The 12,189-nt window shown below is 37.7% G+C and overlaps 1 protein-coding gene across 2 annotated transcripts in view; it reads left to right on the forward strand.

Moving 5' to 3' along the window:
* LOC145990703 (STAGA complex 65 subunit gamma-like) overlaps positions 1-12,189 on the forward strand; it is a 77,094-nt gene that overhangs the window by 2,359 nt on the left and 62,546 nt on the right. The gene's annotated exons all lie outside the window — the stretch shown is intronic.

Below are 12,189 nucleotides of genomic sequence, written 5' to 3' on the forward strand. Positions count from 1 at the left end.
GTGCACACCCAAATATAAAGTTCTAGCTACGCCTATGCACATACTTCAGAGTTTTTGTGATTATTTACTGCATGTTTATGTAGAACGATTTTCCCTTCCATATACTACTATATGATTCTTTGTTTGCATGCATTCATTCAATTCCTGTTATCTTGGATACAGACTGCTGCTCCCACCTACTTCACGTGTATGGGCTCGAAGAGGTGTTTCATCACTAAATGCTTATGTTGTTAGGTTAAGCTGGTCAGGTTTAGGGCTCTTAGCATTAATAAAATATCCTTAAATCCTTTCATTGTTAGGTTCCTTGAGTCAAATTTAGGGCTCTTAGCATTCAATTGTTTCTAACACCTGATGGCATAATATCTGGTGTTGAACACGAAACTCCCATCGATCTTGCACAAAAATCCATAAAAACTCCATGCCTGGTTGACAGGAAACCCAGAATAGCTGCTTGTGCTTGTGTAAGCAGCATTTCAAATCATAATTTCTCTGGTAAAGAATGTGTAGCGAAGCTATTAACTGTGTTAATTAGTTTCTCCAAGCTTCGGACTTACTCCCACAATCATTTCCAGTGTTCTAAAGTGCTTCTAATGCTCACATAAAACTTTCAATAAATCATTATACATTCAGAACTGTCACCAGTTTTTTTTTTTTTTTAATTATATACAATATATACATACTTTCAAAAATTTGACAATGTGATACCAGTGACATTGGGATCTGGAGTTACGTTAGGTTATGCACGATAACATACATATTTTGATAGGTAAAGTCCTGCAATTCAAATGTAAAAATTTAACAAAAATGAAAATTCTGTAAACAGAATATTGTTGCATATTAATGAACAGAATGATCCAAAAAGTCTGATCCCACGCAATTCCATTATTAGTGCACATGGCAAAAAATGGATAGAGGGGGAAAGTTGTTGGTAATACATGAGTTTCAATCTAAACTAAAGTGCTTGGATTTTCAGGGAAGCATGCATCATTCACACTGTAAAGGGCTGCTGGAAAAGTTTCTGCAATCAATATGAAAAAAGGAGTGAAATTCTGGGAATGGCTTTATTGTTTTTCAAAGTATTCAGATACCTCAGAAACCCCTGTTCGGAATGCATTAACAGCTGTTTCAGGTGACACAAAACGCTCACCATGCATCTTTTTTTTCATGTGTGGGAACAAAAAGAAGTCATTAGGTGATAAATCAGGCGAGTACGGACAATAAGTCATTAATTCAACATTTTAACTGGACAAAAAATCAACAGTTTGATGTGCTGAGTGGGAACTGGCGTTGTCGTGGTGAAGAATAATGCGACAATTTGGGTTTGTTTTACGTAATTCATTGATGACCTCTGGCACACAAATTGTTGGATACCACTCAGGATTTACAGTCCTTTGATCTTCTAAAGCTATTGTTGCCACATGTCCGGTATAACCGAAGAAACAAGCAATCATTTGCTTGGCAGCACTCCTCAAACGAACAACTTTTGTTGGTTTCGGCTCACTTTGAAATGTGTTTGTATGAATAGATCCAAGTTTTGTCCCCTAAACGATGTAGTACACCAAATTTGACTTGCCTCGGTTGAATTTTTTGAGCATTTCTTTACACCAATTTACACGAGCATGATTTTGAGCTTCGGTCAAGTTGTGTGGGATCCAGCGGCTTGAAAGTTTCCGTACGTTCAGATGACCATGCAAAATCGTATGTATTGCTTTCATGTCAATGTTCAAGGATGCCTGAATCTCATGGTATGTCACATGCCGATCTCTCTCATTAATTTCACACACAGATCAACATTACTGGCAACAACAGATGACCTTCATGAAATTCATCACTGAGAAATGCGCGACCACGCTGGAATTCGGAAAACCAATTGTACACAGTCCTATTGGATGGTGCTTATCCCCAAAAGCCAAATGAAGTTGCTCGATGCATTGTTTCGGTGTGAAACTAAATTTGAAATCATAAAAAATCATTATCCAAAAGTGTTCACGAGAAATTTCCATTTCTCACACGAAACTACTACTTCAAACTGCTGTGAGAAATAAACAAATAGGCTTAAACAAACAATCAAAGATAATTTAAACATAAAAAAAGGTCTATTCTTCCGATTATTATAGTAGGGGAACACTAGCACCACTGTTGGTGGTATTTTGCAGAAACTTTTCCAGCAGCCCTTGTACACTGGTACGAGACTCAATGGTAGCCGAAAATGCCATGTTGCCACATGCTTTGCCTGGAATACCATGCAGGGCCCAAGCTCCAAGTCGTTAATTCGGATTTCATCACGGTACACAGGCAGTTCTTTTCATGGTTTGATTTGTATATTTGTTAACACATGCTTTGGAGTCTTAGCGATTACTTACACAGTGTTTGCCGGAGAATGGCTTTTAAATTTTGTATACTGCTATATGATTCTTCTCTTGCAACCAGCCATTTGTTTACTGTTATCTTTGTTACAGAATGCCGCTGACCTCTAGATTACATGTGTGTGGTGCGAAGGGATTTTCTAGTTAGATTAGGGGAACCAGTTTTAGGGCTCTTAGTTTTCAAATAACGTCTCTAAATGCTTTGCAGTTAGGATAGATAAGCCAGGTTTTGGACTTTGAGTATTACAATAATTTCCCGAAAAGCTTTCACCATCTCACCATCAGGCTTGTATCTAGAAATATAGTGTTGGAGAAGTCTGAAGCATGTGACTCGGGAATAATAATAATGATGTGTTTAAATTAAAATAATTATATCATTATTATGTAAAAATGAATTAAATTAATGTTATTTAATGTTGTAAAAATGTCAAAAAAAGGGCCGATAATTTTTTTAAGGGGGGTTGGCAACACTGAAGAAGTTGAGCATGCGCAGGAGCATGCCCTAGTATTCTGTGCTTGCAACAGAGATAGAATCGACAGAGTGGTGTTGCGACCATGCGAGTAGCAGTAAGGTGAAATGGATGCCGTAATACAAAATCCCGCCAAATGTGAAGTGAAATCTGTCATACGATTTCTGAAGGCCAAAGGACAGAATGCAGTTGATATCCATCGGGAATTGTGTGCCATTTATGAACTGAGAGTGATGAGTGAAGGGAAGGTCAGGCAATGGTGCAGAGAGTTTCGGGAAGGGCGTTCAAATGTCCATGACTATGAGCGTAGCGGAAGGCCTAGTGTTCAGACGGACGATCTTGTGGAACGCGTTAACGAGAAAGTGCGTTCCAGTTGCCGGTTCACAATATCTGAACTTGCCAAAGAGTTTCCAGAAGTGTCTGCGAAAACAGTGCATCGAATAGTGACTGACAACCTGGGGTATCTCAAACTGTGTTACCAAAAATGCTGACAGATGCTCACAAAGAGCAAAGAAGGAGAGCTGCACGTGATTTTTTGGCCCACTGGGGAGAGGATGGGGATGACCTCTTTTTGCACATAGTGACAGGGGATGAAATGTGGATATCATATGCCACTGGGGAGTCGAAGCAGCAGTCAATGCAATGGCGGCACTCTGGTTCTCCTAAAGTAAAGAAATTTAAACAAACACCATCAGTTCACAAAATCATGGCAACCATGTTTTGGGACCAAAAGGGGGTGATTTTTGTGGAATTCTTGGAACCAGGACGAACAATTACAGCAGAGGTGTATTGCGATACACTGAATAATATGCATCATGCCATCCAAAATCAGCGGAGAAGAATGCTACGCTCTGGAATTTTTCCTATCCATGACAACGCCCGCCCATACACACCTGCTCGTACTGTTGAGACAATTCAAAGATTTCGATGGGAACTATTAAATCATCCCTCTTACAGCCCCGACCTTGCCCCCAGCGATTTCTTTCCTTCTCTTCACCTGAAAAAGTGGCTTGCATCGAAGCGTTTCAACGACAGTGACGTGCTCAAGACATCAGTTCTGGACTGGCGGCAGATTTTTCCGCAAAGGGTATACGGAATCTTGTGCCACGCTATCAGAAATGTCTGGAGGTTAATGGTGATTACGTCGGAAAATAGCCAAGGTGTGTACTTGTTTATCAATCACAATAAATTTCTTCTCCTATCATTTTCTTCTTTTTTAAAAAAATATCGGCCCTTTTTTTTTTACATGCGCCTCGTATTATTATTACATGAATAGGTAAAAAAGATGGTATAAGGATAGAGATATAGAATAGAATGTTTTATTGTCATTAAGCAACCTCAAGTTGCAATAGACAGTGTCATACAAATATAATATAGTACAGGATACATTGTTAGTACAAAATAAATTTACATCATAGCTTAATAATATAAATTGTACAGTGAGTTAACTTACATTACAAATTGTCTCTTCAAATTCTTCTATACTATAAATACAATTATTGATTAGCCATTTCTGTATGCATTTACTAAAAGTATTTAGTCAGTGATCTTATCTCCTGAGGTAGTTTTTTGTACAATTTCATACCAGTATATCTATAGCTGTTTTGGGATTTGCATAGTCTAAGACAGCGGTTCTTCTACTGTGGTCCACGGAGCCCTGGGGGTTCGTGGGACCCTCTCAGGGGTCCACGAAACCCTCCCAGTGTTCCACAAACGTTCGGAAAAATACTAAGACAAGAGCATTTACTATTTAATGCTAAGAATGAATTATGAGAGAATGAAAATTATACAAATTTACGGTGCTTGGGCATCCGCGAGCGCGAGTGATCTCTGAAGGGGGTCTGCGGTCTAGGAATGTTGAAGAACCACTGGTCTAAGAAATTCACAGTCAAGATCATGTCTTCTTCTAGTATTATAATTATGTACTGTGTTACATTCTGTAAACAGAGAGATGTTTTCTCTTATGAATGATAGTATAGAATAAATATATAATGAGGGAACTGTCATGATCTTAAGTTCCTTGAAAATAGATTTACACAATGTCATGTTTGTTAGACTTTTGATACACCTTATTGCCTTCTTAATACCATGGAAGCTCCAGCTGAGTTCCCCACTGAGTTGACCATACTGTATATGGGAATGAAAGAAAGCATAGTATGTATCAATAATCTGTCTCTCGCTTAGACAATTTCAGTTTACGGAGTAGGAATATTACACAACATAACTTACTATATACCGTGCGTCCATTTCGATCTTCAGCCGAGAGATCGGGAGAAGCGTGGCGGGCGGCTCTGACGGTGATGCCGACATTTGCGGCCTGTAATGTCCGCTTATTTTTATGGACATATGCAGACATTTATATAAATATTGCAAGACGAGCACTAACCTGTGTTATAAGAGTTGTTCAAACTGATATCCACCAAGTGCCAAGTGTGTAGACTTTCGGGGAGAATACGTTGAATAGCCTGAAACTTTCGTGCCTGTAGCTAAAGTCGTTCTGGGTCGGGCCGAGAACTTATCAGCCCCCCTCGTAACGTGAACCTTGCAGCTGGCATTCCAATCCTCTCACTGACACAACACACATACACACACAAACAAGTAACGGCAAGTAACCAATAATAACACTCTTGCGCACAGTACAAAATTAACACGCTCTTGGTTTACATTTGCTCGCCACTATATTCACAGCTCTGTCGCGAAGGAACAAAAAACTCGAGCTCGGAGATTTCGGATTGCAAGGAAGCTCACGAACACCATTGACTTTTAACGGTTTCGTCTTCAGCGTAATCTTGATACAGTGTTGCACATTCGAAACCTCCAAAGGATCCCCATCGGCACAAAACTCTTTTAAGGATATGAACTTAAGCAGGACGTTACTGGTCAAAACTATGATTAAAATGTTTTATTATCTGTGGCTCTTAACATCGTTTCTAAAGCGTATTTTTTTGTGTATATAAGGGCAGAACTTGGATGAATTACAGATGATAAATTATAACACAGGTTAGTGCTCATTTTGCAATATTTATATCATTGTCTGCATATGTCCATAAACATAAGCGGGCATTACAGGCTGCATATGTCGCCATCTCCGCCAGTGCCGCCCGCCACGCTTCTCCCGATCTCTCGGCTGAAGATCGAAATGGACGCACTGTAGTTGTTTGGTGTGAACATTTCATGTAGGTTTGGGATCAAGATGATACCTAGCAACTTGACAGATTGGTTTTTATTTATATTTTCACCTATTTTATTCAAGAAAAAATATATGGTTTGAGTTATATTACTATTAAGTACGAGTTCATTTTCATATAACCATTGAGTAGATATCCTTTTAATTTCATTATTTTTATTGTGTAGTATATTGAGATCTCCAGCAGTAATGTATGGTCTGCTTAGAGGATGGTTTTACATGGCAAGCAGCTGGGGAGGTCATTCATATATATAAGAAACAGTAACAGTTTCGTATATCGGAGGCACATTTCATCATTTTTAAAATAGAAACTACTTAGTGAAAAGAGTTTCTCCAAGGTTTCCAACGTTCGTTGAGGTATTATCTTTCATCGTGGAATGTATTTTTCAAGGGAAATATCTCACCGACACACAATTGCGATTGCTTTCATTTGCTTCCCCTACGTGAAACGGATGCTGCGTATGTTTGATGACGTAACCCCCTGTCAGTGTTTCCAACCCCCCTTTTTTTAACTATGCTTGCCTAACCTTATCGGAAATGGTTCGTAGGGCTATCCATCAGCTACCCGTGCATAATGTACAATTTGCACATGTGACAAACACGATAGTAAGTATTTTTCGGTGAAGAAGTTTGGAAACACTGTATACCCACAACAGTAGTTAAGTTGTGGCTGCCATATTGTGTGTTACGGAAGCGAAAATAGGAATAAAAAAATTACTCTCTGTGAAAAATTGTGTTTGATTTCATGTAAAAAGAATAATGGCACCTTGAACTATGTTCCGCAATACAGAATTGGTAAGTACGAACCATGCAAAACACAAAATATCTGATTTTAATGTGTGTCCCATGTATGAAACTGGTACCATAAGAAACAGTAAAGGTCCCAAAACTGATCCCTGGGGAGCACCACATATAACTTTAAGCAAGTCAGATTGTTGCTCCTCGACCTTTACCAGTTGATGTCTATTTGTGAGAAATGATTTGATAAGAGCCAATTCAACACCCTTAATACCATAGTACTCTAGTTTGGTTATCAGTATTTCATTGGATACTGTGTCAAATGCTGTACTCAAGTCATTCAGTGTAGCACATGTTATTTCATGAGCTTCAAAGCTAGTTATTATTTCATTGACCAGACTTTCAATTGCCTTTATTGTTGATTGACCTGGCCTGAAGCCAAACTGACTGTCAGATATTAGCTTATTACCTTCAAGGTAGTTACGTAATTGCTCTTGTATGCAATTCTCTGTTATCTTTGAAAATATAGTTACTAGTAATATAGGTTGATAATTATTTGGAGATGTTAATTCACCACTTTTATATAATGGTATTGTAACTGAAATTTTTAGATTATTTCGATAGGTACCCTCTGTTGTCATAAAATTAATAAGGTATGTCAGTGGTAATAAGATTTAATTAATAATATTTTGGTAATTATGCGATATCGCCCGAACACCTCTTACTCGTTTATTTTGTTAATTTTAGCATTGATACTTACTATTCTGCATTGTGGAAGATTCTTTAAGGTGAAGTTATGCCTTTTTCCATAAAATAGTGTCAACTTTTCATATTACGAGTCATTATTTGTCTTCCTTGTTCCGCTTGGGTAACACACAATATGGCATGCACTCGTCTTGGATCATCTCACGTTATGCTTGTGTTTTGTCAATTTGGAGTGGGTATGCAGTGTTTCAACCTACTTAACGAACCATTGACGGAAAGCTCCAACAAACCATTCACGATTGCCCCAAAAACCATTCATGATAGCCCCATGAACCATTGACGGATAGCCCCAAAAACATTTCACGATAGCCCCAAAAACCATTCACGATAGCCCCACGGACCATTTCCAGCAAGGTTAAGTTAGTTTGGGTTAAGTTAGGTAAGCATAGTTAAAAAAAAATCTCGTAAAGAAAAGCCACATTTGGAAACACTGGCGAGACCGCGTGACTTTCAACGCTCGCACCATCTGCAGGTACATAATGGGGCCCGACCCTGTGGCCGAGTGGTTAGCACATCGCGCTGCGATGCCAAGGGTCCCGGGTTCGAATCCCGGTCGGGCTTGGTTGTTTGTGAATGTCCATTCATCAATTTCATCATTTCATCACTCATCCCCATCTTCGCAAATTAGCCAAGAGGCACAAAACGCGAAGCAAAATAAACTAAATCAAATCAAATCAAATCAAGGTACATAATGGAAACAATGCCATAATGTTGTCGCTTTACAGAAAATGCAAGTTCATTACATAAAAAGTGATTTCTTGTTCTGCAGCATTCTATGCTGAAGTTTTCAGTTTTCGTGAAAGATAATACCTCGAAGAACTTCGACAATGCTACAGAAACTAATTTCAGTAAGTAGTTTCTCCTGTAAATTTGAAGAAATCCATTTGGGCGATATCACATATTTACCAATATTTTTAGTACGTAATTAGAAAATCCATAATGAACCTCACTACGTGAATTATTTAATTTTGCTGCTATCCTTAGTACTGTGTTGGGACTGACCTCAGTCCAATTAAAACTAGGGGACTTACGAACTAGCAAATTTTTGTGTGTGACAGGTTGCACATAATCTGTGTTAATTTTACCCTGTGTGGGCTGATTTTCCTTAATATTTTTCACACTGTTTATAAAATATTTGTTAAGTTGTTGTGCTGTTATGGGTATTGTTGTCTTACGTGATTCCCTGCCAAGTTCTGACTTGATAATATTCCATGGGACTTTACATTTATTTCCAGAGTTGTTTATATAGTTGTTATTTGCATTTATTTTAGCCAGTTTTATTTCTTTTTTTTTTTTTGTACATTGCCCATATTCTCTTGTATGAATCCTTATCTGTAGAATTCCCTTCTTTACTTCTATCCTATCAGAACATGACTACGTTTATGAGTGACTCCAGATGAGAGGTAAACCAGCTTAGTCTTTTTTCTTTATTTTTAGGTTGTTTATCCCTTACATTTTTTTTATTCTTTTACATGTGTTGTTAAGTATGTCCGTTTTTTGTTATTCTTGGACACGTGTTGTTAAATATGTCAGTTAGCTAGTATAGATATAAACGTTTCCCAGACATTCTCAACTATATCACAATTTATCAATAAATTTTCCCAGTTAATCTCACTTAAACAGGATTTTAATAGGGAGATAGAGTTAGGGCCTAACAATCAATTTTTATTCTTTTTTGGTGCCCATTAGTTTTGTATTAAATGGTACATTCAACCTCAGACCACAATGGTCTGACAAATTTCAATTACCTCATATTTTAAGTTTTCTTTATGTTTATCTGTAATTATATTATCTAGACAGGATTGCCCTCTTGTAGGTTTATCATTGATGCAATACAGATTATAGCATCTGAGTGTATCACAAAGTTGATGTACACTCTTAGTCTGATCCCTAATATCTATGTTTATATCCCCCATAATTATAATGTTCAGATTTTTATGCCTACTGAGATGTATTATAACATTTTCCATTTGTTCGATAAATACAGAAATAACAGAATCTGGGGTACAATATATCGATAAAACTATACACTTAATAGTGTTGATTATCACTCCTGCTACCTCAAATATTTGTTCTATACAGAATTTTTCAAGATCCAACACAACATAGTTATTATTTGAATTTTGTCTAACAAATATTGCTACCCCACCATGCCCAATCTTTGTTCTGCAATAAGTGTTAAGCAGGTCATATTCACCAGGAATGTATAGTCTAGCTTCTTCCGTTTCTAACCAGTGGTCGTACATGAAATGGATTAGAATTAAGAAAAAAAAATAATTTGCCAAGCTTATTATGAATGGATTGCTTTTGTATGTGAAAAATCTGTAAAAACTCTGTATAGTCAGTATCTCTTGCATCTGAATTTTCAAAAGTTACCCAATTCCATGTTATTAAATAATCTCTTATATTGGATTCGGGTTCGCCATCTAGTTTCCCTGTTCCGTTTGGTCATGCCAAGTTAGAGCTATTTTGCTCTGTTTTTTTAAGTTATCAGCCCTGTCCATTTTTACCATTTTACAAATATGTTCTGCTAATACCTCTTTACCTAACTGATTTAGGTCCAATCCATGTCTCGTGTGGAATTCTCTTGTCAAGTTACTTACATCTAATACTTTGACATTTCTGTAGCGTGTGCACAAGTTATGAATTCTACGGTTAGTCTCTGTTACAGCCTTATTCACACAGGAGTCTTCCATGAGATCATATCTATTGGGAATGGTCACAATTATAGCATTTTGGTTCCTCAGTTCATGCACCTTACTTTTCAGTGTTTTCACAACATCGGTATCTTGGTTGCAAGCAACATTATTTGTACCCCCCATTATCACTACACAGGCCCATACCCAAGGGGGGGGGGGGGCAGGGGGCCATGCCCCTCCCCCCTTGAGCCATGAAGAATCGTCGGTTTTTCAAATTTTACATGAATTTCGATTTTGTCCTTGTGCAAATGAATAGGTTGTTTCTGGATAGAGGCAGGCTCTAGAAGTTTGCAGTCTGCAATATTGGGCTATTTTAGTTCTATAACCATTGCTGCAAGGCTATCAGACATTTCAATTTAGTCCAGACAGTCCATTCCTTTTCATCTATGTCCCGACTTTTTCGTCTTGGCTTGGACACTACTTGCTATAAGGGAAGAAAGACTGTTGCGCCACTACAGACATTGTACTGGTTATGTAGGACTTTCTGTAGAATACTGTGTACATTATTATAGTTGTCTTAACTTTTTATGAGTCAAAAACAGTTGTTTGACACTTGACAAATAGGAACCCCTTTGATTGTTGAATGGTTTATTTTATTACAGTGTCACTAATGTTTCACATAATTAGAATAGAGAGGAATTTTCTATACTCTTTACATTATAGAAGAAAGAACTGCAATACAGAACAAACCATATAAGGGGCATTTAGTTCTCCACCCACACTGTAAGGTCTGTGATCCCTTTTCACCACCACTGAGCAGAAGGATAAAAAATGTTGTTTTCTTTCTCCAACATCAGGGGTTTTCTGCAACTGATGTCCATTCTGCCACTGAATGGCTTAGGGTTAATTAATATTATGTAAATAGGAAAATCCATTTCACAGCAGAATCGTTGCTACATTTTTGAGGCAAAAAATCGCCTGAAGTACTTTTAACATATATTGTTATTTGTCCAAAACACTCAAGAAATTATTTACATTATTATTATTACTATTTACGAAATTCTGTTAATTGAAATTTGTTTTACTACAACTTTTCTTCTTTTCTTCTTGTAATTGTCTAGAACATAAATACAAAGTGGTGTGACCGTACACCAGACAACTTTCACAGTGTGCAGAGAACGTCAAGGCCAAAAAATTCAATCCTACGAGCCGTTGAAAATGGCATTTTCTATCCCACATGTATGCGACCCCATTTAATAGCTTCTTGGTTGCCACTGGCATTTATTTTTACTGTCGAATAAGATTATTCTTCTTCTCATTCCCCTTCTGCCATTAAGCGTCGGGTTCCATCATCCACTTCCTGTACACTTTTCGGTCCAAGGCTAGTTTTCGGGCTTCCGGCATTGTTTTCCCTTTCTTCTTTCCTATCTTTCCATATACTCTTCCCATTGAACTCTTGGTCGTCCTTTTCCCCTCTTGCCTTCTGGTCTGGCCTCCAGCACCTGTCTAGGCTTGCTGTCCTCCTCCATTCTTGTAACGTGTCCAAACCATTGCAGTGTCTTTCTCTCTATTGTTTCCAATAGTGGTTTTTCCTGTAACTGGTCTCTAATGGTGGTATTTCTAATCCTATCTCTTCTAGTCTTTCCTACTACTTTTCGTAGGTATCTCATCTCTGGTGCTTGAAATCTGCTATTCTGTTTTAGTAGTAATGTTAAGTTCTCTGTTCCATACAGCAATGTGGGAATGTAGATTGTCTTGTAAATCATCATAGATTCGTTTGTTCACTTATTTCCTTTTTACCAATTAAAGTGTTGTTGAGTTTATAGTACAATTGGTTTGCCTTTTGTACCCTATTATTCACTTCTTCATCCATTCTTCCATCTGACGTTATGATTGTTCCTAGGTATGTGTATCTGTTTACTTGTTCCAGCTGCTTCTCTTTCCACTGTATATTTAGGGGTGCAGTTTCTCTTTCTTCTGTCACCACCATCACTTTACTCTTATCTATGTTCATGCTCATTCCT

This window comes from Lepisma saccharinum, chromosome 1 (assembly GCF_977018435.1).
Source record: "Lepisma saccharinum chromosome 1, izLepSacc3.1, whole genome shotgun sequence".
NCBI lineage: Eukaryota > Metazoa > Arthropoda > Insecta > Zygentoma > Lepismatidae > Lepisma > Lepisma saccharinum.